Source organism: Staurois parvus, unplaced genomic scaffold (genome assembly GCF_062004578.1).
Source record: "Staurois parvus isolate SC_StPar_1 unplaced genomic scaffold, SC_StPar_1.0 ptg000729l, whole genome shotgun sequence".
In the NCBI taxonomy this organism is placed as follows: Eukaryota; Metazoa; Chordata; class Amphibia; order Anura; family Ranidae; genus Staurois; species Staurois parvus.
In genome coordinates this window covers 369012-391070 of record NW_028318525.1, presented here as the reverse complement: position 1 = coordinate 391070, position 22059 = coordinate 369012, and the positions used below count along the sequence as shown (strand labels likewise).

The window sequence follows — 22059 nt, the reverse complement described above, 5'->3', positions numbered from 1 at the left end:
GCATTATATTAACCACTTCCCTTCCGGCCCATGTACATAAACGGCCGGAAGGGAGAGCTGCCGGAGCGGGTGGACGTTTCTAAACGTCCCCCCGCATCCATTGCCTGTGTGCGCTCCCTGGAAGCGTGCGGCACCGCGATAGGTGCCCGCTGTGTCCAGAGAACACCGATCGCTGTACGGGACCTCTGTGTGAGGTCCCGATCACGTGATCACTGATTGGCCAATCAGTGATCACATGAATAGTAGTAATCAAGATGTCACCTGTAAAACTCTATACATGGATGAAAGCTGCTGCGGTTGGACAGGGATGGATGGTCCCTTATGCCTTCTGTCAGGCTCTCGTGCATCGGGACTAAATGCTATAAAAGCCATTGGATAAGAAAGCAGCATTTCAAGAAGGAAAGGCAGCAATAGCAACAATATAAGTATGTTTTCTTGGACAGGTTTACTTTAATGCCTCAATTTTTCTTTTCCCTTTTGCTAGACCTCATGCACATGGTTGTCTTCAATCATTCTGAATGACCGAAGGCCAAGGTCATTCTTGGAATTAGGGCATCCACGGATGAATGCCCACAACACAGATCCCTCCATTCATCTCATTTGTGTGGATGGAGGAATCTCTGGTTGAATTAAAACAAACTGTAGATGGCCAGCTTTAGACACTGGGGGAGATTTACTAAAACTGGAGAAGTCAGAATCTGGTGCAGCTGTGCATGGTAGCCAACCAGCTTCTAACTTCAGTTTGCTCAGTTAAGCTTTGAAAATAAAACCTGGAAGCTGATTGGTTTCTATGCAAAGCTGCACCAGAACTCTCCAGTGTTAGTAAATCTCCCCCAGTGTCACTGAAACAAATGTAGATCTCCCCTCTATTTCTGTTTCTGGTGACAACTCCAAATTTTGGATTTTCCCTCACTTTCAGTTCTGATGACAGTGGCCTCCAAATTGAGGGTGGATCTCTCCAGCGGGAAAATAGATAGTGGAAAATTTTTTTTTAAGGATAAGTCCACATTTCGTAACATGTTACACCCATATTCAGAGTGTAACCTGTAACATGTTACGATCAGACTGCCCCTGTTCCTCCCCCGATCCCTGCTTTGACAGCTAGAGGGCGAATCTTCTCCCCCCTCACTAGCTGTCAAATTAAAAACAAATGTGGCTGTGGCCACATGGCCTCGTCACTCATTCACAGTCATCTGTGAATGAAAGACTACAAGTCCCAACAGCCTTAGTGGCTGTCGGGTTGTGGTCCTCAATGAACTACCACAGCACTGGGAAGCGCCATGGTAGCTCATTCATTCTTCTTGTCAGTATATCTGCTTGCTCCTACTTCGGGCAAGCAGATATACTGACAGGTCTGCAGGAGACCTGCATGGCATCAGTGATCTACTGATCGCTGGTGCAATGCTTTCAAGCTCCTGCAGACAAAAATAATAAATTCACTTTTTTTACCTGCAAAAAAATGTGCATGTATTATTTTGTTCTCAAAGGGGAACTTATCCTTTAACTTTAGATACACTTAGACACTAAACTATATTGTCCATCTCCAGAAATAACTCTTACACATCCAGGTAATGGCCCTGTAATCTTTTTTTTTCATGAAATCCTTTCTTACTGTGTTCTTCTACCTCCATGCAATGAACTCCATGAGCTCCTGAGGAGCAGAGGGTGGCTGTGTTCCTATACAGTTGCAAGAAAAACCATCTGTCCGCCAACTGAAGCTCCGCAGAGGATGGGTGATGCAACAGGACAATGACCCAAAGCATACAAGTAATTCAACAAAACAATGGCTGCAACAGCACAGAATACGCCTTCTGGAGTGGCCCAGTCAGAGTCCTGACCTCAACCCGATTGAAATGCTGTGGCATGACCTTAAGAGAGCGATTCACACCAGACATCCCAAGAATATTGCTCCACTGAAACAGTTTTGTAAAGAGGAGTGGTCCAAAATTACTCCAGATCATTGTGCAGGTCTGATCTGCAACTACAGGAAACGTTTGGTTGAGGTTATTGCTGCCAAAGGAGGGTCAACCAGTTATTAAGTCCAAAGGTTCACATACTTTTTCCACCCTGCACTGTGAATGTTTACATGTTATGTGCAATTAAACCATGGCAACATCTAATGTTTGTGTAGTATTATGTTCATCAGACTGTGTTCTTCTATTGTTGTGACTTAGATGACGTTCAGAGCACATTTTATGCCCAATTCATGCAAAACTCCATGTAATCCCAAGGGGTTCACATACTTTTTCTTGCAGCTGTATACAGCAGAACCATGGAAAACAAATGTAGCCACCCTCTAACACAATGTTTCTTAACCTTTTTTCAATGAAGGCACCCTTTAAAATTATGAACAATTTCAAGTCACCCTCTAAAGTTAGGGACAGTCCTAAGGCACCCTTTAAAATTATGGACAATTTTGAGACTCCCCCATTCTAAAATGTAAAAAAACCTATTCTACTAGTTTTATATAATGCAGCAACATCCACAAATGGACACCCAACGCTAAAGGTGATTTATTCTTCCAAATCAAATACACTTTTGCTCACTGGTCCTGACTTGTATTAGTGTTTTTCCCAGTTTTTCTCCATCACTGAGCTAACATGACCCCAGTACTGATGGAGAGGGGCAGGGGAGGGTCAAACAAGGATGCTGTGCAGGCAACTGACATCCTCCTTATCAACTGATGATGTCATTGGTTGTCAGGACGTGGTCGGCTAAAAGGTCGTAATGGTGCACAATGAAAACCTGTGGCTTTGTATAACTAAAAGTAAGGCTTCTTCCACCCACTGGCTTAAAAAGACACTCAGGGTTGATTTAAAGGGATATATCAGTATACCAGTTGTCCTCCACCTCAATTAGGCGTTGTCACCGTAACCAAAACAATTCAGCTAAACCAAAAAGAAAGCCCAAGAGGTGGGCACAGCGGTTACTTAGTGGTTGTTTAAAAAAAAAAAACACTGTTTGAGTGAATAAAATTATGATATTTTGAAAATATTAGAACTCATGTTTTGTACTTGTTTTACCAGTCCCGAAGTTTTGTCACCATATGTAACCACTGTGCCCACCTCTTGGGCTTTCTTGTTGGTTCTTCCACCCACTGGCTTGTATACAAGTCTTGAGAAACTTTTACACATTTTGCCAAGGCACCCCTGAAGGAACCTCAAGGCACCCCAGGGTGCCTGGGCACCCTGGTTGAGAAAGGCAACTTTAACAGGAAGGCAGATCACGGCAGCTATGGAGGAGGCTGAGAGCAAAAAAAAGGGACTTTCTGAGTTAAGAATACATACTTAAATAGATTTTTAAGTTTAAGTTTTAAGTTTACTATCAGTTTTAGTCTTCGGTTACACTAAACAAACATCACTTGAATTCACACGATTTCAACATTGGATGTCAGTACGACTTCAGGTGTGACTTGGAAGACATCTGTGCGACTTCAGGCACAGATGTCTATGCAAGCCACACCTGAACTTGCAAAAATTAGTGCAAGATCTACTTTCAAAATCGGTGCAACTGGAGTTGGAGTTGCACCGATTTGACTGCTTCCATTTGCGGACAATAGGGTGTGACTTGTCATGCGATTTGAAACAATCAAATCGCATGACAATTTGCACCAGTGTACCCGGGGACTAAGAGACTTACTGCAGCCAACATACCTTTCCATGCATAGAAAACCCATCTGCACAACCATTCAGTTTTATGGGAGAGGCCACCTTTGGCAAAATATGACTCATGCAGGTTGGAACCAGTAGATTTGCCACGCCACAGACAGAAGGCATTAAAAAAATCCAGTTATACAAGAGAGAGCATGCTGGTACTGCGTACTGTGCTGAGTGCTGCAGTCACTTGATCTTCAAGCAACTGACACAGAGAATCTGAATTCACACCTCCCTACAACTACAAAGTGAAAGGTGACTTACAGATGGGCTTGTATGTCACATGTCTATCAGCCAGCCTTCGTATTCAAGGCCAGGTCACCTAGGCTCACATATATACATACCATCTCTGTTTTCAGTCCAAAATGGAAAGAAATGGCAGTGTCTACCACCAAGATAAAGCATATATGACGTTGCAGTAACCGCTGAAACCTGGAATTTCTACCTTACAGTGGGGCTGCCCCCCAAACTGCAGGGGTTAAATCAGTATTAATCCCAAAAGCAGACATTAATTATATTGCAGTTTACCAGTCCTTAGATGTGATGGCTGCATTAGTTATTTTTATTTTTGGCTTTCTTTCTTATATTTCCATCTGGTGATTCAGCCATCAACGCTGCTGTTTTTCTGAAGTTCAAGCTCTCCAGCAGAATGTACAGTATCAGATTACATGGAGGAGCCCATCTATTTACCACTGACAGAGGTGATTCAAATCAGGCCCGGACTGGCCATAGGGCACATCGGGCATTTGCCTGGTGGGTCGGGTTGCCTGGATAGGAGGGGCGGCACATAGAGGACTGTGCATTTCTCGGTTCCTCTATGTTCCGCCCGGCTAACCCTCCTATCCATCTCCTGCATGCTCTGGGCTCCTGTATGCTCTCCCCCACGGCTGCTCCCCCTTCCTCATCTCTTGCACCGCTGCGGGGGATCTGTTAGCACATTCTGTCCCCAGTGCTGACAGCTCCCCCCACCACAGACGGGGGAGGAGAAAGAAAGCTGCCCCTCCTCCTCCCGCCCTCTCCTCCTGTGTCTGCCCTGCCCACACTCCCCGGCAGCCTTGTGTCTTCTCTCTCCCCTTCTTCTCTCTTTCTTTCTGTCTCCTGCTTCTCTCCTCTCTTTCTCTCCCTCCTTCCTTTTATTTTTTTCCGTCCTTTCTATTTTTCTTTCCCTTCTTTATGTCTTTCCCTCCTTCCTTTCCCCCCTTCCTTTCTTTCTTTCCCCCTTCCTTTCTTTCCCCCTTTCCTTTCTTTCCCTCCTTAATTTCTTTCTTTTCCCCCTTCCTTTCTTCCACCCCTTCCTTTCTTTCCCTCCTTCCTTCCTTTCTTTCCCTCCTTCCTTTCTTTCTTTTCCCCCTTTCCTTCCTTCCTTTCCCCCTTTCCTTTCCCCCCTTCCTTTCTTTCTTTGCCCCTTCCTTTCTTTCTTTTCCCCCTTCCTTTCCCCCTTCCTTTCTTTCCCTCCTTCCTTTTTTTCTTTTCCCCCTTCCTTTCTTTCTTTGCCCCTTCCTTTCTTTCTTTTCCCCCTTCCTTTCTTTCCCTCCTTCCTTTTTTTCTTTTCCCCCTTCCTTTCTTTCCCACCTTCCTTTTTTTCTTTTCCCCCTTCCTTTCTTTTCCTCCTTCCTTCCTTTCTTTCCCTCCTTCTTTTCCCCCTTCCTTTCTTTCTTTCCCCCTTTCCCTCCTTTCTTTTCCCCCTTCCTTGCTTTCCCCCTTTCCTTTCCCTCCTTCCTTTCTTTCCCCCCTTCCTTTCTTTCTCTCTCGCCTTCCTTCCTTTCCCTCCTTCCTTTCCCCCTTTCTTTCTTCCCCCCTCTTCCTTCCTTTCTTTCCCTCTTCCTTCCCCCCCTCCTTTCTTTCCCTCCTTCCTTCCTTTCTTTTCCTCCTTCCTTTCCCTTCTTGCTTTCTCCCCCCCTTCCTTCCTTCCCCCCCCTCCTTCCTTTCTTTCCCCCCCTTCCTTTCTTTCCCCCCTTCCTTTCTTTCTTTCCCTCCTTCCTTTCTTTCCTATGAAGTATATTACATTTTTTGTTTTGGGTTTATTACCATCTTAACTGCTTGTTTAGAATAGGGTAGTGCTTCTCAACTATGGATGAGTTCAAGAGTGTTCAGATCCTAGTCCGAACCTCCTTGAGCTATCCCAAGAAGAAGCTGTAGCTGCACACCTCCAATAATAGGAGGCCAAGGCAGTCCCATTGAGACCAGGGCCCAGTAAATTCTTCAAAAAATCTTCCATGGTCTGAAAGTAACAAATAATATTCACACAATAAACATATGGGAAGTAAAAAAGTGTGTTGGAATGTTGGAAAGCTCTGGATGGAGCTGGGTGTCACTGTGGGGGAATGGGGGTTGTGGAGGGGGTTGGGGGACCTTGCAGAAGGTTTGGTGGCCCTGTCAGGGATGTGGTTCCTGGAGGTTGGGGAGCATGGGATGCTGGGCAGCATTGTGGGAGGTTGGTGAGCACTGTGGAGGCCGAAGGCTCTCATGGGCTCGGGAAGTCTGTGTACCACTATGGGAGGTTTGGGGGGCTCTATGAAAGGCGCAGGAGGAGGTAAGGCCACAGTCCAGCATTACTCAGTAGCCTGGTGGTTGAGAATCACTGAGCTACAGTTAGGTTACCAGATTTTTTAACTAGTTGCCGACCGCAGATAGCCGAATGACGGCTGCACTGCGGCCGGCCAGTTCTGGGTGGACGTCATATGACGTCCCCCCAGAACGCGCTCTCCTGCGCGCCCCAGGGGGGTGCGCACCCGGCAGCAGTGCGCCCACTAGCTCCGCCCACCTGTGCCCAGCAGTGCACCCACCTGTGCCACTCTGCAGTGTCACACACCTGTGCCCAGAAGTGCCACCTACCTGTGCCCAGCAGTGCCACCCACCTGTGCCCACCGGTGCCACCCACCTGTGCCCACCCACCAGTGCAGCCCAGCAGTGCTGCCAGTCAGTGCCACCAGTCAGTGCCCAGCGGTTGTGCCAGTCAGTGCCGCCAGTCAGTGCCCAGCAGTGATGCCAGTCAGTGCCGTCTATCAGTACCCATCATCAGTGTCACCTATCAGTGCTGCATATTAGTGCCGCCTATCCGTGACACCTCATTAGTGCTGCCTATCAGTGCCGCCTATCCGTGCCACCTCATTAGTACTGCCTATCAGTGCCCTTTAGTGCTGCCTATCAGTGCCCATTAGTGCCGCCTATCAGTGCCCATCAGTGCTGCCTCATCAACGCACATCAGTGAAGGAGAAAAATTACCTGTTTGAAAAATTTTCTAATAGAAACAAAGAAACTTTTTTTTTTTTTCAAATTTTTTGCAATTTTAATTTATAGCGCAAAAAGTAAAGCGCCCAGTGGCGATTAAATACCACCAAAAGAAAGCTCTATTTGTGAGAAAAAAATGATCAAAATTTCATATGGGTACAATGTTGCATGACCGCGCAATTGTCAATCAAAGTGCGGCAGCGCTGAAAGCTGAAAATTGGCCTGGTAAATAAGGAGGTATAAGTGCCTGGTAGGCAAGTGGTTAAATACATTTTGGGGACACCCTACTGAGCATGCCCACAAAACAATTTGTAGCCACACACAAATTCACACACCAGTTTTTACCATGCCCTGAGACAACTGGTCACAGAGTTTTAGAACAAAAGGCGGAGCATGAAAGGATAAAGACAAAATACCCTGGACAACGGAATGGCGCATGTAGCACGCTGTGGAGAACTGTGGGTGTGGCCATATTGTGGTAATAGTGGGTAGTGCTTAAATGAAAATGCTGCTTAGGGTCAAGAGAATGTAAAGCACAGAGTTCAAGGGTTTGGAGTAAGCAATGTGCAGAATTCAAGGTCAGGAGTAAGTAATGTGCAGTGTTCAGGGGTCAAGAGTAAGTAATGTGCAGTGTTCAGGGGTCAGGAGTAAGTAATGCACATAATTCAGGGGCCAGGAATAAGTAATGCACAGAATTCAGGGGTCAGGAGTAAGTAATTCACAGAATTTGGGGTCAGGAGTAAGCAATGCGCAGAATTCAGGGGTCAGGAGTAAGTAATGCGCAGGTGTCAGTATTAAATAACACACAGAGTGCAGGGGTCAGGAGTAAGTAATGTGCAGTGTTCAGGGGTCAGGAGTAAGTAATGCACAGAGTTCAGGGGCAAGGAGTAAGTAATGCACAGAATTCAGGGGTCTGGAGTAAGTAATACACAGAGTTCAGGGGTCAGGAGTAAGTAATGCACAGAATTCAGGGATCAGGAGTAAGTAATGCACAGAATTCAAGGGTCAGGAGTAAGCAATGTGCAGAATTTAGGGGTAAAGAGTAAGCAATGCACAGGGGTTAGGAGTAAATAATGTGTATAGATCAGGGGCCAGGATTAAGTAATGTGCAGTGTTCAGGGATCAGCAATAAGTAATCCACAGTGTTCAGTGGCCAGGAGTAAGTAATGCACAGAATTAAGAGGTCAGGAGTAGGTAATGTGCAAATCTCAGGGTCAGGAGTAGGTAATGTGCAGAGTTCAGGAGTAAGTAATGTGCAGAGTTCAGGAGTAGGTAATGTGCAGAGTTCAGGAGTAGGTAATGTGAAGAGTTTAGGGGTCAGGAGTAGGTAATGTGCAGAGTTCAGGGGTCATGAGTAGGTAACGTGCAGAGTTCAGGAGTAGGTAATGTGAAGAGTTCAGGGGTCAGGGGTAGGTAATGTGAAGAGTTCAGGAGTAGGTAATGTGCAGAGTTCAGGGGTCAGGAGTAGGTAATGTGCAGAGTTCAGGGGTCAGGAGTAGATAATGTGCAGAGTTCAGGGGTCAGGAGTAGGTAATGTGCAGAGTTCAGAAGAAGGTAGTTTGCAGAGTTCAGGGGTCAGGAGTATGTAATGTACAGAGTTCAGGGGTCAGGAGTAGGTAATGTGCCGAGTTCAGGGGTCAGGAGTAGGTAATGTGCAGAGTTCAGGAGTAGGTAATGTGCAGAGTTCAGGAGTAGGTAGTGTGCAGAGTTCAGGGGTCAAGAGTAGGTAATGTGCAGAGTTCAGGGGTCATGAGTAGGTAATGTGCAGAGTTCAGGAGTAGGTAATGTGAAGAGTTCAGGGGTCAGGGGTAGGTAATGTGAAGAGTTCAGGAGTAGGTAATGTGCAGAGTTCAGGGGTCAGGAGTAGGTAATGTGCAGAGTTCAGGGGTCAGGAGTAGGTAATGTGCAGAGTTCAGGGGTCAGGAGTAGGTAATGTGAAGAGTTCAGGGGTCAGGAGTAGGTAATGTGAAGAGTTCAGGGGTCAGGAGTAGGTAATGTGCCGAGTTCAGGAGTAGGTAGTGTGCAGAGTTCAGGGATCAAGAGTAGGTAATGTGCAGAGTTCAGGGGTCAGGAGTAGGTAATGTGAAGAGTTCAGGGGTCAGGAGTAGGTAATGTGCAGAGTTCAGGGGTCAGGAGTAGGTAATGTGCAGAGTTCAGAAGTAGGTAGTTTGCAGAGTTCAGGGGTCAGGAGTATGTAATGTACAGAGTTCAGGGGTCAGGAGTAGGTAATGTGCAGAGTTCAGGGGTCAGGAGTAGGTAATGTGCAGAGTTCAGGGGTCAGGAGTATGTAATGTACAGAGTTCAGGGGTCAGGAGTAGGTAATGTGCAGAGTTCAGGGGTCAGGAGTAGGTAGTGTGCAGAGTTCAGGGATCAAGAGTAGGTAATGTGCAGAGTTCAGGGGTCAGGAGTAGGTAATGTGAAGAGTTCAGGGGTCAGGAGTAGGTAATGTGCCGAGTTCAGGAGTAGGTAGTGTGCAGAGTTCAGGGGTCAGGAGTAGGTAATGTGCAGAGTTCAGGAGTAGGTAATGTGCAGAGTTCAGGGGTCAGGAGTAACACGCAGGGGTCAGGATTAAAGTGGTAGTAAACCACCCAAAAAAAATCCCCTGAAAGGTGTCATAATGTGCTAGTATGCATCAAGGGTTGGAGAACTCTTTCACTGGGGACATTAGTTCTGGTGACACCCCGGGATTGTCTTCAGTTGGATGGATTTCCTCTCACTTCCTGCTTTGTCTGTGGGAAAGGAAGTGAAGGGGAATCTCCTCCGTAGGACCCTGGCACGGACTATATCCCTCGCTCCCTTTATCCTCCATGACATGTGGTGTCTAGTGCTACTTTCGGGTCATTACAATGTCAGTAGCTGTGTTTGCTGTGGCGTGTCATCTTCATATGGAAACAACGATCCCGATCCGATCTATACACGATGTTATCTTTATTACACCGATCTGATCGCACAGATTATCGCGCACACACCCATCTTCGCGCAGCGTACAGCACGGCAAGTCTTTCTCTCCTGCCGATGTCCCGGGGCCGGTGTGTCGCGGTCCGCAGTCTCCCCGATCCCTCCACAGATTTCTCTTCACTCTCAGTCCAGATTAAACGCCGCCAGCCCGGCAATCTCGGCTGAGTGGGCGGGGACATAGAGACACGTCGCGGACGTGCTGCTAAACCGGTCCAGCCCCTCCTCCCGCCTCTACTGCCCCCGCCCTCTCCTCCTCTCTAGTCTCCGCCCTTTCTTCAATCCACACCCCTTCACCCTCTTATCTCTGCCCCCTCCACACCAACATATCTTCTACTCCTCTCCAGTCTCCGCCCCTCCTGCCGACCAGTTCCAGTTACTATCTAGTTCCCACCCTCTCCTCCCCTCTATTCTCCGCCCCTTGCTCCATTCTAATCTCCGCCGGCCCCGCCCTCCCCTCCTCCCGTCTAGGGATCTGAATGAGAGCAGGGGAACTGGCCGCACATCCAGCGCACAGGAGGCCGAGGGCAGCGTGAGCAGCGGCGGCTTGGAGCAGGTGAGGACCCGGGCCTGGGTAGGCCTCGGTTTGGGCGGCTCCGTGTGTCCACCCTGTGGTAGTACGGGAGAGGCCTGGGAGGGCGGAGAGGGGCACCTCACTGTCCCCCCCGTGTGTTCACCTTCCCCCGGGACCTCCGGCTGGTGTGGAGCCCCGGAATGTAGGGCCATGTGACAGACCGCCCTATGGAGGGTCACAGCCCAACCCACCGGGCCCGGGACCTTCATCTCATGTGTCTGGGCCTGGCCGGGTATGGTGGAGGGTGACAGTCATAGTAATCCTCCTCTGATCATTGTCTGGGGGCACCTGAGTGCAGAGCAGGGACTAGACTCTCCTCCATGTGATCACTGTCCACAGACAGTCCTGGATCTGTCCTCCTCCCCTGTACTGGGCTCATATCCTGTGATCAGTGTCCACGGACAGTCCTGGATCTGTCCTCCTCCCCTGTACTGGGCTCATATCCTGTGATCAGTGTCCACGGACAGTCCTGGATCTGTCCTCCTCCCCTGTACTGGGCTCATATCGTGTGATCACTGTCCACGGACAGTCCTGGATCTGTCCTCCTCCCCTGTACTGGGCTCATATCCTGTGATCAGTGTCCACGGACAGTCCTGGATCTGTCCTCCTCCCCTGTACTGGGCTCATATCCTGTGATCAGTATCCACGGACAGTCCTGGATCTGTCCTCCTCCCCTGTACTGGGCTCATATCGTGTGATCACTGTCAGTCTTGGATCTATCCTCCTCCCATGTACTGGGCTCATATCCTGTGATCAGTGTCCACGGACAGTCCTGGATCTGTCCTCCTCCCCTGTACTGGGCTCATATCGTGTGATCACTGTCCACTGACAGTCCTGGATCTGTCCTCCTCCCCTGTACTGGGCTCATATCGTGTGATCACTGTCCACGGACAGTCCTGGATCTGTCCTCCTCCCCTGTACTGGGCTCATATCCTGTGATCACTGTCCACGGACAGTCTTGGATCTGTCCTCCTCCCCTGTACTGGGCTCATATCCTGTGATCAGTGTCCACGGACAGTCCTGGATCTGTCCTCCTCCCCTGTACTGGGCTCATATCCTGTGATCAGTGTCCACGGACAGTCCTGGATCTGTCCTCATCCTGTGATCACTGTCCACGGACAGTCCTGGATCTGTCCTCCTCCCCTGTACTGGGCTCATATCCTGTGATCAGTGTCCACGGACAGTCCTGGATCTGTCCTCCTCCCCTGTACTGGGCTCATATCCTGTGATCAGTATCCACGGACAGTCCTGGATCTGTCCTCCTCCCCTGTACTGGGCTCATATCGTGTGATCACTGTCAGTCTTGGATCTGTCCTCCTCCCATGTACTGGGCTCATATCCTGTGATCAGTGTCCACGGACAGTCCTGGATCTGTCCTCCTCCCCTGTACTGGGCTCATATCGTGTGATCACTGTCCACGGACAGTCCTGGATCTGTCCTCCTCCCCTGTACTGGGCTCATATCGTGTGATCACTGTCCACGGACAGTCCTGGATCTGTCCTCCTCCCCTGTACTGGGCTCATATCCTGTGATCACTGTCCACGGACAGTCTTGGATCTGTCCTCCTCCCCTGTACTGGGCTCATATCCTGTGATCAGTGTCCACGGACAGTCCTGGATCTGTCCTCCTCCCCTGTACTGGGCTCATATCCTGTGATCAGTGTCCACGGACAGTCCTGGATCTGTCCTCCTCCCCTGTACTGGGCTCATATCCTGTGATCAGTGTCCACGGACAGTCCTGGTTCTGTCCTCCTCCCCTGTACAGGGCTCATATCCTGTGATCACTGTCCACGGACAGTCCTGGATCTGTCTTCCTCCCCTGTACTGGGCTCATATTGTGTGATCAGTGTCCACGGACAGTCCTGGATCTGTACTGGGCTCATATCCTGTGATCAGTGTCCACGGACAGTCCTGGATCTGTACTGGGCTCATATCTTGTGATCAGTGTCCACGGACAGTCCTGGATCTGTACTGGGCTCATATCCTGTGATCAGTGTCCACGGACAGTCCTGGATCTGTACTGGGCTCATATCCTGTGATCAGTGTCCACGGACAGTCCTGGATCTGTACTGGGCTCATATCCTGTGATCAGTGTCCACGGACAGTCCTGGATCTGTACTGGGCTCATATCCTGTGATCAGTGTCCACGGACAGTCCTGGATCTGTCCTCCCGTGTGATCGGTGTCCATGGACAGTCCTGGATTCTGTCCTCTTCCTCTGTACTGGGCTCCTACCCTGTGATCTGTGCTGTCCGGTGACAATGTCCTCATGCATACCCCCCACTGCTTTGGCGTTGTCACCGTGTGTAAGGATCTCCTATACCCGGATTCCTGTACTACGTCCATACAGAGAGGTTTCACTGCTTCACCATTAAAGCTGAACTCCGGGGAAAACACGAATCCTCCCTGGCATTGGGGCTGTACAGCACTGTAAGTCCTCGCTGAGGCTGCATTCACTCTCTGCTTTTCCTGAATGAGCAATGAAACACACAGGAATCGTACTACAAAGACACATCACACCTGGGGTGCCATTATTGATCAGTGGATCCCCAAACGCGTAGATCAGACATTGAGGAGAATGCGTGATGCGGCACGCCTAGAATAAGGTTCTGGAGCTTCTTTGGCGCGTTTGCCAGGAATAGGGCTGCCCTATGAGCAACGTATAGAAATGCATGAAAAAGTGAGCGGGAACACTTTTCCATTATTTACAGGGGTCAATGCAGCCTTTTACTTGTGATTGGTGGGGTGGTATAAACACGTGGTTGAGGTGTGCTTTTAACCCCCCCTTCCCCCTTAAAGGATAACTTGACCTTTAGAACACATTACACACATCAGAAGAGTGTGCCACTTCTCCAGCACTCGGGCTAGGTTCACGCTTGCCCACAGGCTGCATGCGGGTGTAGGAATTGCCCCTGTTCCTGCAACCACCTGCAGACAAATTGCGCTGCTCCTACGAGACACACGGGGTGCCATTTATTCTGAATGACACCCCACACATCTCGGCTCACATCGCAGGTGCCTGAACCGATTTCCCTGCGGCTATGTTTTTAAAAACGTTCATCATCTTTTTCCTGTGGGGAACATGGGGCAGCTGCCCATTCAAATGATCAGGCTGCCGTGTCAGAGCAAACGCAGGCTGCACGGCCCCCCATATTGTGAATCTGGGGTCCAGGAGCAGAGACAACCAGAAGGTACCAAGAGCACCAACTGGCGATGTAGCCTTCCTCAGACTGGAAGTCATGGCAGCCAAACTGTAAAAGTTGACAGGAGGCCGCAGACGGCGAATGCATTCCCGAATGAATGTTTGATGAAAACACAATGACAAAGACTTACAAGAGTCCTGAAATGCAAGCATATGGCATCCTAATTCTTCATCCAGTTGAAGGGTGGTGTCACCTGGCTCAAACACACTCCGATTGGCTGACTAACATGTTTTGGGGGACGCACCCTCTTAGAGCATTTGCACCCTCCTGTGTGTTTTTACCTTACACTCATACTTGGGGTGTAAGATGTAACATGACAGCACCCCCTCGACCAATCACAGCAGGCAGGGGTTCCTCTCCCTGCACCCACTGTCACATTTTAAAATTGGTGCAGCTGTGCTGGGTTCCGCCCACACAACTGCGTCATTGATTGACAGATCTGTGAATGAGGAAACTTCCAGTCCCATGTGCTCCTGCGGGCGGCGTTTGACATTCTTAGTGGACTGTGAGCACTGATGAGCACCCTCGTAGCCCACTGACACTTCCTTCAGCTTTGAGGACCAGTTCACATCAGAACGCAGTGCGGGAAAGACGCGTTCTGTGTCCATTTCCCACACCTTGTTCAAAATGCACTGGGACTGCAATCGGCTGCGAGTCAATCTATTCTTAATGACATCTCAAACGCAGATCACAGACGCAGTGTGTTTTCCTGCACCAGATGGTATAATACTGCTGTACCGTGTGATTTGTTGTGGTGCGGTTTTGAAGAGTAGTGCATGTATTACTTTTGGTGGAATTTCAGCCCATTCAAATGAATAGGCTAAAAAATGTGCTGTACTGAATCGCACAGAAATGTGAAGCGCATTCCTATGTCAGTCCCATGTGAAACGAAGTCCATACAGAGGTACAGCTGGAGGACGTGTCTGCAGGAGCCTGACATTACACCTGCCATCCAGTGGCGCAATGCTATGCAGGCTCCTGCTGGAAAAATTCCACAAAATACACACATTTATTATTTCACCCTGAAAGGTGAATTTAGCCTTTAAGCTGCAAAGACAGCCAGGCGGGATGTACACACGCCACAGCAAACATTGTCAAGCAGATGGGGCCGGGCAGCATTTACAGGGTTAAAACTGGTGGTGAGGAGGTGACAATGCTAAACTGACCTACCTACACTGACCACCATGGCCGGGGTGGGGGAATCACATCTACAGTCTCCCTTAATGTGAGGAAGGTACAACTTTTAGCCTAGCGGTTGCAGAAATCCCATGTGATTCGCACAGGAACCGCACCACATCCATGTACAAATCACATGTGATTTGTATGCAGTGCAGTTAGAGCCATACATTTTGTATGGCTCTATTCGCACCACAGCCGCACCAAAAAGGTGCAGGACCCTTTTTTTGGTCCGCACTAGAATCCTATCACATAGGTATTTTTATTTTATTTATTTCAGGTACTTGTATAGTGCTGTCAAGTTACGCAGTGCTTTACACACATATATATATTATACATTCACATCAGTCCCTAACCCTCAAGGGGTGTACAATCTAAGGTCCCTAACTTACATTCATTCATACGCATATTAGAGCCAATTTAGACAGGATCCAATTAACCTAGCAGCATGTCTTTGGAGTGTGGGAGGAAACCAGAGCACCCAGAGGAAACCCACGCAAGCACAGGGAGAACATGCAAACTCCATGCAGGAGGCGCCATGGTAGGGAATCTAACCCATGACCCATTTACTGCAAGGCAGACGTGCTAACCACTAAGCCACTGTGCCGCCCATAGCCACTGTGCCGCTCATCTATGTGATCCGATTCTGCACATTGCACCGCATTTTGCAGACCGATGTGTTGGTGTAGTTAACATACACACACCCGCATTGGTCCGTGTGAACGGGATGCGATTGTGATGCAGTGTGGAATTCACACTGAAAACGTTGCGAATTCCGCACCGTGTCAGTGTGAACGAAGGCTGTTAAAGTGTTTGCATTGCTTTTATGTTATCCATTCAAAACAGAATTCCAGGATAAACCTAACTAGTTTAAAAAAAATGCCTCCCCGGTGCGTTTTTTTGGAAAGGGTCAGGGATTTTTTTGAAAGCAAAAAGTTGCATTTTTGGTTCTATAGACTTCTATGGAAATGCTGCAGAAAAGCATGTATTGTGTTTTGATGCATTTTAAATCTGCCTAGCAGCAAGAAAAATGAAAACAAAAGCAAAATGCATCAAAAATGCAATGCAGAAATGGCTCAAATGCAACCTGCATAGGTGTGAACCTAGCCTAAGGAGGATGTACATACTTGCCTATTTCCAGCCTGGTCCAGTCATGTGATTTGGCTCCCACCAGCTCCAGCCACTGATGCAGTGCTCCCCTCTCCCCTGCCATTGGCTGACACGGGGGATCACATGACCAGACTGAAAATAGGTGAGCATATCCATTTTTCTGAGACAGCTTAGTCAATATAGGCGTCAGAAGGGGGATCATTTAGGATTAGTTTGGGTTTAGCATGGAATTCCACTTTCATTTCAAGATTGTTAAAAAAAAAATGTTGATCTGCCCAAGGAGTCAAATATACTACATATGGAATATTTATTATATTTTAAACATTCCAAAATGTTTAAAATGTTAATTCCAAAATGTACTGTGAACTGTAGGCATAATCATTTACAGCAGGTATTCTCCAGAAAAATATTTGAAGGATTCCTCCAGGGTATAAAGGGTGAGAAAGGCTGAGCTCAGCAGTAAATATTAATTCTGATGGAAATTGCTTGTTAACACCCTACAAATGGTGAGTCAGTGTTCGAGGAACATTGCATTTTACATATTGTGCAACTTGGAAATTGTATAATAGAACATAAACTGGGCTTTAGACCAGCTGACTCTAGAGGTGGGGGCTGAAATGTTACAGTAGATGTAAAACCTCACAACACATGCAGTATTTGCTCTGACACCACCAAGTAGAAATACATTTTTCAAGTGGTAGTAAATAATTCTGTATACTTTTACCTACATGTAAGGTTATAAGAATTCTTATCTGTAGATAAAATTAATGCGGAGTTCTACTCACACTGTAAAAAAAAATGTCAGCAGCTACAAAAACTGTGGCTGCTGACTTTTAACCACCTCCCGCCCGCCATATAGTAATATGACAGGCGCAAGGCGGTTCTCTCGTTCTGGGAGGATGTCATACGACGTCGTCCTATACTCACTGCGCATGCGCGGCTCAGGGAGCGCGCAGTGCGGCGATCGGCGGTGCACTGTGTCCCTCGGACACAGCGGATCACCGATCATGGAAAGAGCCGAAGATGTCGGCTCGGTCATGTGATCAGCTGTGTCCAATCACAGCTGATCACATGTAAACAGGGAAATTCCGGTTATCGGCATTTCTCTCCTCTTGAGCTGTCACGCTGACAGCTCGAGAGGAGAGCTGGTAATCTGCTTTCCGTGGAGGGGACACGTACACAGATCATCAGGGCACTGATGAGCAGTGTGCCCCGATGATCAGTGTAGCCCCAGCAGTGCCACCTGTCAGTGTCCTTCAGTGCCTCGTGCCAGTGCCCATCAGTGCACATCAATGCCACATATCAGTGCCCATCTGAGCTGCCTTTCAGTGCCACCTATCAATGCCAATCAGTGCTGCCAATCAGTGCCATATATCAGTGCTGCCTTTCAGTGCCAATCAGTGATGCCTGTCAATACACATCAGTTCCACCTACCAGTGCCTCCTCATCAGTGCCACCTAACAGTGTCCATCTGTGCAGCCTATCCATGCCCATCACTGTAGCTTCATTAGCGCACATCAGTGAAGGAGAAAAATCACTTATTTACAAAATTTTATAACAAAAATTAAGTAAAAACTTTTTTTTTTTCAAAATTTTCAGTGGTTTTTGGTTTGTTTAAGAAAATATAAAAAACCCAGTGGTGATTAAATACCACTAAAATAAAGCTCTGTCACCAAAAAAATGATAAAAATGTCATATGGGTACAGTGTTGCATGACCGCGCAATTGTCATTCAAAGTTCGACAGCGCTGAAAGCTGGAAATTGGCATGGGCAGGAAGGGGGTATAAGTGCCCTGTAGGCTAGCGGTTAAAGAACAGCCACTCATCTGTCCCACGATCCCACAGTGTCCTCCCCGCAGCCCGTTTCACCAGCCGTCCTGTGTTCCAGGGGCTGGCAACTTCAGTGTGGGCACCCGGGTGTGACCGCTTGCAGCTTCACAGCCCGGTGCCCACTGTGCGAGCAGCGCCGCGCTTCCAGAATGGTCTCATCGTCTTCTGGGACCTGTCACGTGTCCCAGAAGACTACAGGGAGGGAGGGTAGGAGGACAACTTCCACTTTTGATCGCTTAGGTGATCGCAGCGGAAGTGTGAGCGGGTACCAGTCAATTTCAGGTACCCGCTCCCCCAAGGTGCCAATCCTTAATGGGGAGTGGGGGACCAATCTTTAAAGCGGAACTTCCCTTTTGTGTGGAACTCTGCTTTAATATCTCCTAAACGTGCAACGTATGTAAGTCATGGATACTGACATCCCTGAAATCTCATACACAACTTAAAAGGATACTTCACTGTATCCGAGCACCACAAACACTTGTTAAATTAATTTTTAATATTCAAAGCAATCTCCCCCATTCTTGTCTTCATGCTTTATTTTGCTGAGAAATCGCATTGAAAAACACTCCCTAGTAATTCTGGTTGTGGCCAAATTGAGTAAGGGCAGATGATTCATGTAGCATTTGCTTCCTAGAATTCATCTGCCCTTAGCTCAGGCATTGGCTGAGCTGAGAACCCTCCTGAAGACTGCTGGGATTTATGACATCATTTGTCTAGGCGTGAAAACCTGGAAGTAACTTAAGAAATGTAAAAGGAAATATAAAAAATGCTTTCTTGTCTATTTACTAATGCTAGCAGCATAAAAATAGAAAATCATGCGTGTTGACTGAGAGGGTGAAGTTCCACCTGAACCAACTAGTACTAGGACTTTAAATTCCAGCATGCAAAGTCCATGCATGTATAAGTCTCTACATGACATCCGTTATATAAAATGGTTATTATTTCTTACAACAATAAATCTGCCCTTACGTATACACAGAGTATACTCTCCACAGACCAGATAAAACAAACGATGTGCTATTTACAAGTAAAAAAACCAATATTGGCGGTTCTTATTTTGCTAGTCCCATTTTATCCGTATACAGGGTCAATGTGTTTCGCAGCAACAAAATTCTGCTTCTTCAGGGCCTACTTTTTTGGCTATACTTCATTCCAGTAGATCAGGGGTGTCAGGATTAATTTCATTGCGGGCCACGTCGACATTATGGTTGCCCCCAAAGGGCCATTTGTATCTGTCAGACTATATAAATGTATCTGCTGTTTATCATATTAAATCATTGTCTCTGCATTTGATTGCTAGGTTTAGAAACAACTTGAAATGTAAGCTGTGAAGGGCAGGTGTAGTCCAGCACAGAGCCCACTCACATTCTTGTAGCAGATGATTTAAGAAGGGTCGCACCTCGCTGGTATCATCCAAGATACTTTATTGGAGAATGCCGAGACAGAAGATGGTTCTGCCATGGTGTTCTGTCAGCAGTCTCCAATATAGTTTCTCGTGGATGATACCAGCGGTGTGCACCCTTCTTCTCAACTGTCATCGAATTGTATTATTCTCATAATAATTATAAGCAGATGTCCAGAGCCCCCCGCTATCAGAAGTCGAGTCCCCCGCCCTCCCTTGCATCACATTGCACCCCTCTTGCCTTGTGCCACTGCAGGGAAGAAGTTGGGAGCAGAGCTGCAGGAGAGGTGCGAGGGCCACATGAAATGGCCTGGAGGGCCGCGTTTGACCCTGGGGCCTTGTGTTTTCCCCCAGCCAGTCCTATGCATTGCTAAGGACACGGATTCCATTCCATAGAGTGGGGCACATATGTGTGCTGCTCTCAATCCTGCTGTTTAGTGGCTCATGCAGCTATAGTGTCCGTTTGGAAAGATGGATACCAGGGGCTGAACCCATTCTAGAAGTTGTTGTACAACTAGATTGTATGGATTTGATCACATGTCGCTCTAGATTGAGCATTAGCATTTCTGGATGTAATGTCAGGCATTTGTTTCATGTGCATGCGTATTCTTGCACAAAATATGTTTCTAGGCAAAATCCAACAATATTTATGCTCATATGCAGGTATTTGTGTGCACAGGCGTGTATTTGTGTGCACAGGCGCAAATTACTGACCAGGAACAGAATTTTTTTTTACTCAAGAATACGCAGCGCATGTTTACTCGCCTTTGTGTACAGGCACATTGTAAACCACAGGCTGCATTTTAGATCCGTAAAAAAAAAAATACTGTACTGAGCTTTTTCAAGCTGCAGTGTGCAAGAGTCCTTAGAGATCAGGCCACCAGAGATTGAATCTTGTACCTCTGTGTTTGTGGACAGTTTGTCTGTTTGGTACATCTACTGTTTTCCATAATAGATCTTTGTAAGTGTTGTAACATTTTTGATTGTCACTTGCATTGACTGGGTATGGTATAGGTTAACTAGCCTAATGCATGTAAAAATCATTGTATACAGTAGGAAATCATAGAACGATTCTTGGAGTCATGGTAGAACTCACAGCCAATCATGGTTTCAGGGGGTTTCTTTATTTTTGTAATTAAAAATGTGCTTGTGTGACCTTTATGAAGAGCTGAGTATGCGGACGCAGCATGCATGAGGACTGCTTATACTTTGGTTTGCCTCTGCTTGCATTGCACATATATGACAAAGGTGGCCCCTAAGGCTACATTCATATAGCTGCATGGGGGCAGATAGTTTGCTAAACTCCCTTTCTGGATGCAGCAACACCCTGCGCTAAACTGGCTGAGTAGCTGCGGCCAGTTTGTGTGTGAAAGTGCTTGGCAGAAATGCAGATTCTGGACACGCTGTCTGCATCCAGGGTCACTTGTAGGCTCTATTCATATGTATTCACATCAGCGCCAGCCAATGACTTATACAAAGTACAAATCCGACAGTCGCCGCTTGTCGCACGCAGTGTTTGCAGGCAGCGTTTACAACCGACAGTGAGAATCTACCAGTGCGGTCATGTGAACATAGCCCTAATCAGAACTAGAGGTCACTTTACTTGGAGCCTTTGCTGTGTTCCAGGTGCTCACCTGAGCCAAGCAGTGTGCAGTGTCTATTCTTGCAGCAGGATATGTGATGTATGGGGGCCAAGAATAGGAAAAACAAGGCAGAAATAGACTACAAAGGATGGCTGTCCTTTTAGCCAAACAAAGGAACTTCCTGGTATAAAAACATTACTATATGTGGGCGATGTTCTGAAATAGCTTTCTTTACACACTCTGGATTGGTAGACACGGTTGTACCGTCATTATATGGGTGTCAATGATTGTGGCTATACCAATGTGTTTACTTTTAATTGCTTCTAAAGCACAGAGCTGGCAACAGGTTTAAAGAATAACTCCACTTTTGTTCAGAAAAAATAAATTCCCCCCATATACATTGCAAGGGTTTTAACAAATGTTGTTCCTACCTTATTGTTATTCAGAAGTAATAGCAGTTTGTCTGTGCACATGTGCAGTGAGTCTGTATAGGAAGGACTTCAGAATTGTCAATCAGTTGCTGCACCTACAGAGCTCTACTGAGGAAAGTGGCAGAGTCTGCATCCCTTTAGATGTGATTTCCCTTTAGGAGTATCTCACGTAAAATTACATTTTTGTTGCCGGGGATGCCAAGAATGTGACTTGTATTTTAATGCAGACTTGTGGGGAAAAAATAAGTGAGCCAATCACACAAGCAGGAAATTACATTTTGAGGGGGTGTTGTAGGTAGGTAGCCATATTGGATTGCATATTACAGAAAATATCAGCACTGCAGATTGAAAAGGAAAGGTAATTTTTAATAACCTTCAATCACAATATGACTTGATGTGCTGTACTGATTTTTTTTTTTCCCACAAATGTAGAGTGAAGCATCACTTACAACTATAAATGACTTTTTAAGGCCATCTTTCTCTCTTCTGAATTGACGTGGCAGCACATTGGCTTAGTGTAGGTACATGGAGTTTGCATGCTTGTTTCTGCTCACATTTGAAAGACATGCTAATAATTGGCATGCCTCCTGGGCAGACCATGGCATTGTGTAGTGGCTAATGCAGCTCTCATACCCATTCCAAGCATGGTACCACAGAAGAAGTAAGGCTCCAAAGTATAGGCCTCATATACATCGGGCTTTTAGCCCTGTGCAGGAGGCTTCAGTATTTGGATGCACCGCCAATTGCAACGCCATCATGATCTCTGTGTGATGGAACTGAACCATCCATCTTCCTTGGAGGAAAGATAAAGTACAATGTGTGCATTGCATAGTCCTTCATCATAACTGTGAGCCATTTATTGGAATTGTAAAAGTGAGAATTGACATTTCTCTTCCACTCTGCTGTCTATGGAA

At 47.2% G+C, this 22059-nt stretch overlaps 1 protein-coding gene across 12 annotated transcripts in view; it reads left to right on the top strand.

Moving 5' to 3' along the window:
* Positions 1-10249: 10249 nt before the first annotated feature.
* Positions 10250-22059, top strand: part of KTN1 (kinectin 1) — a 210623-nt gene continuing 198813 nt past the window's right edge. For 7 of the 12 annotated variants that reach the window (XM_089653942.1, XM_089653941.1, XM_089653940.1 and 4 more), the window contains exon 1: positions 10251-10395. The gene's annotated coding sequence lies outside the window, so the exon portion shown is untranslated. Of the gene's footprint in view, positions 10396-22059 lie in introns of all 12 variants that reach the window. The other 5 variants (XM_089653947.1, XM_089653944.1, XM_089653946.1 and 2 more) reach the window with 1 other exon arrangement.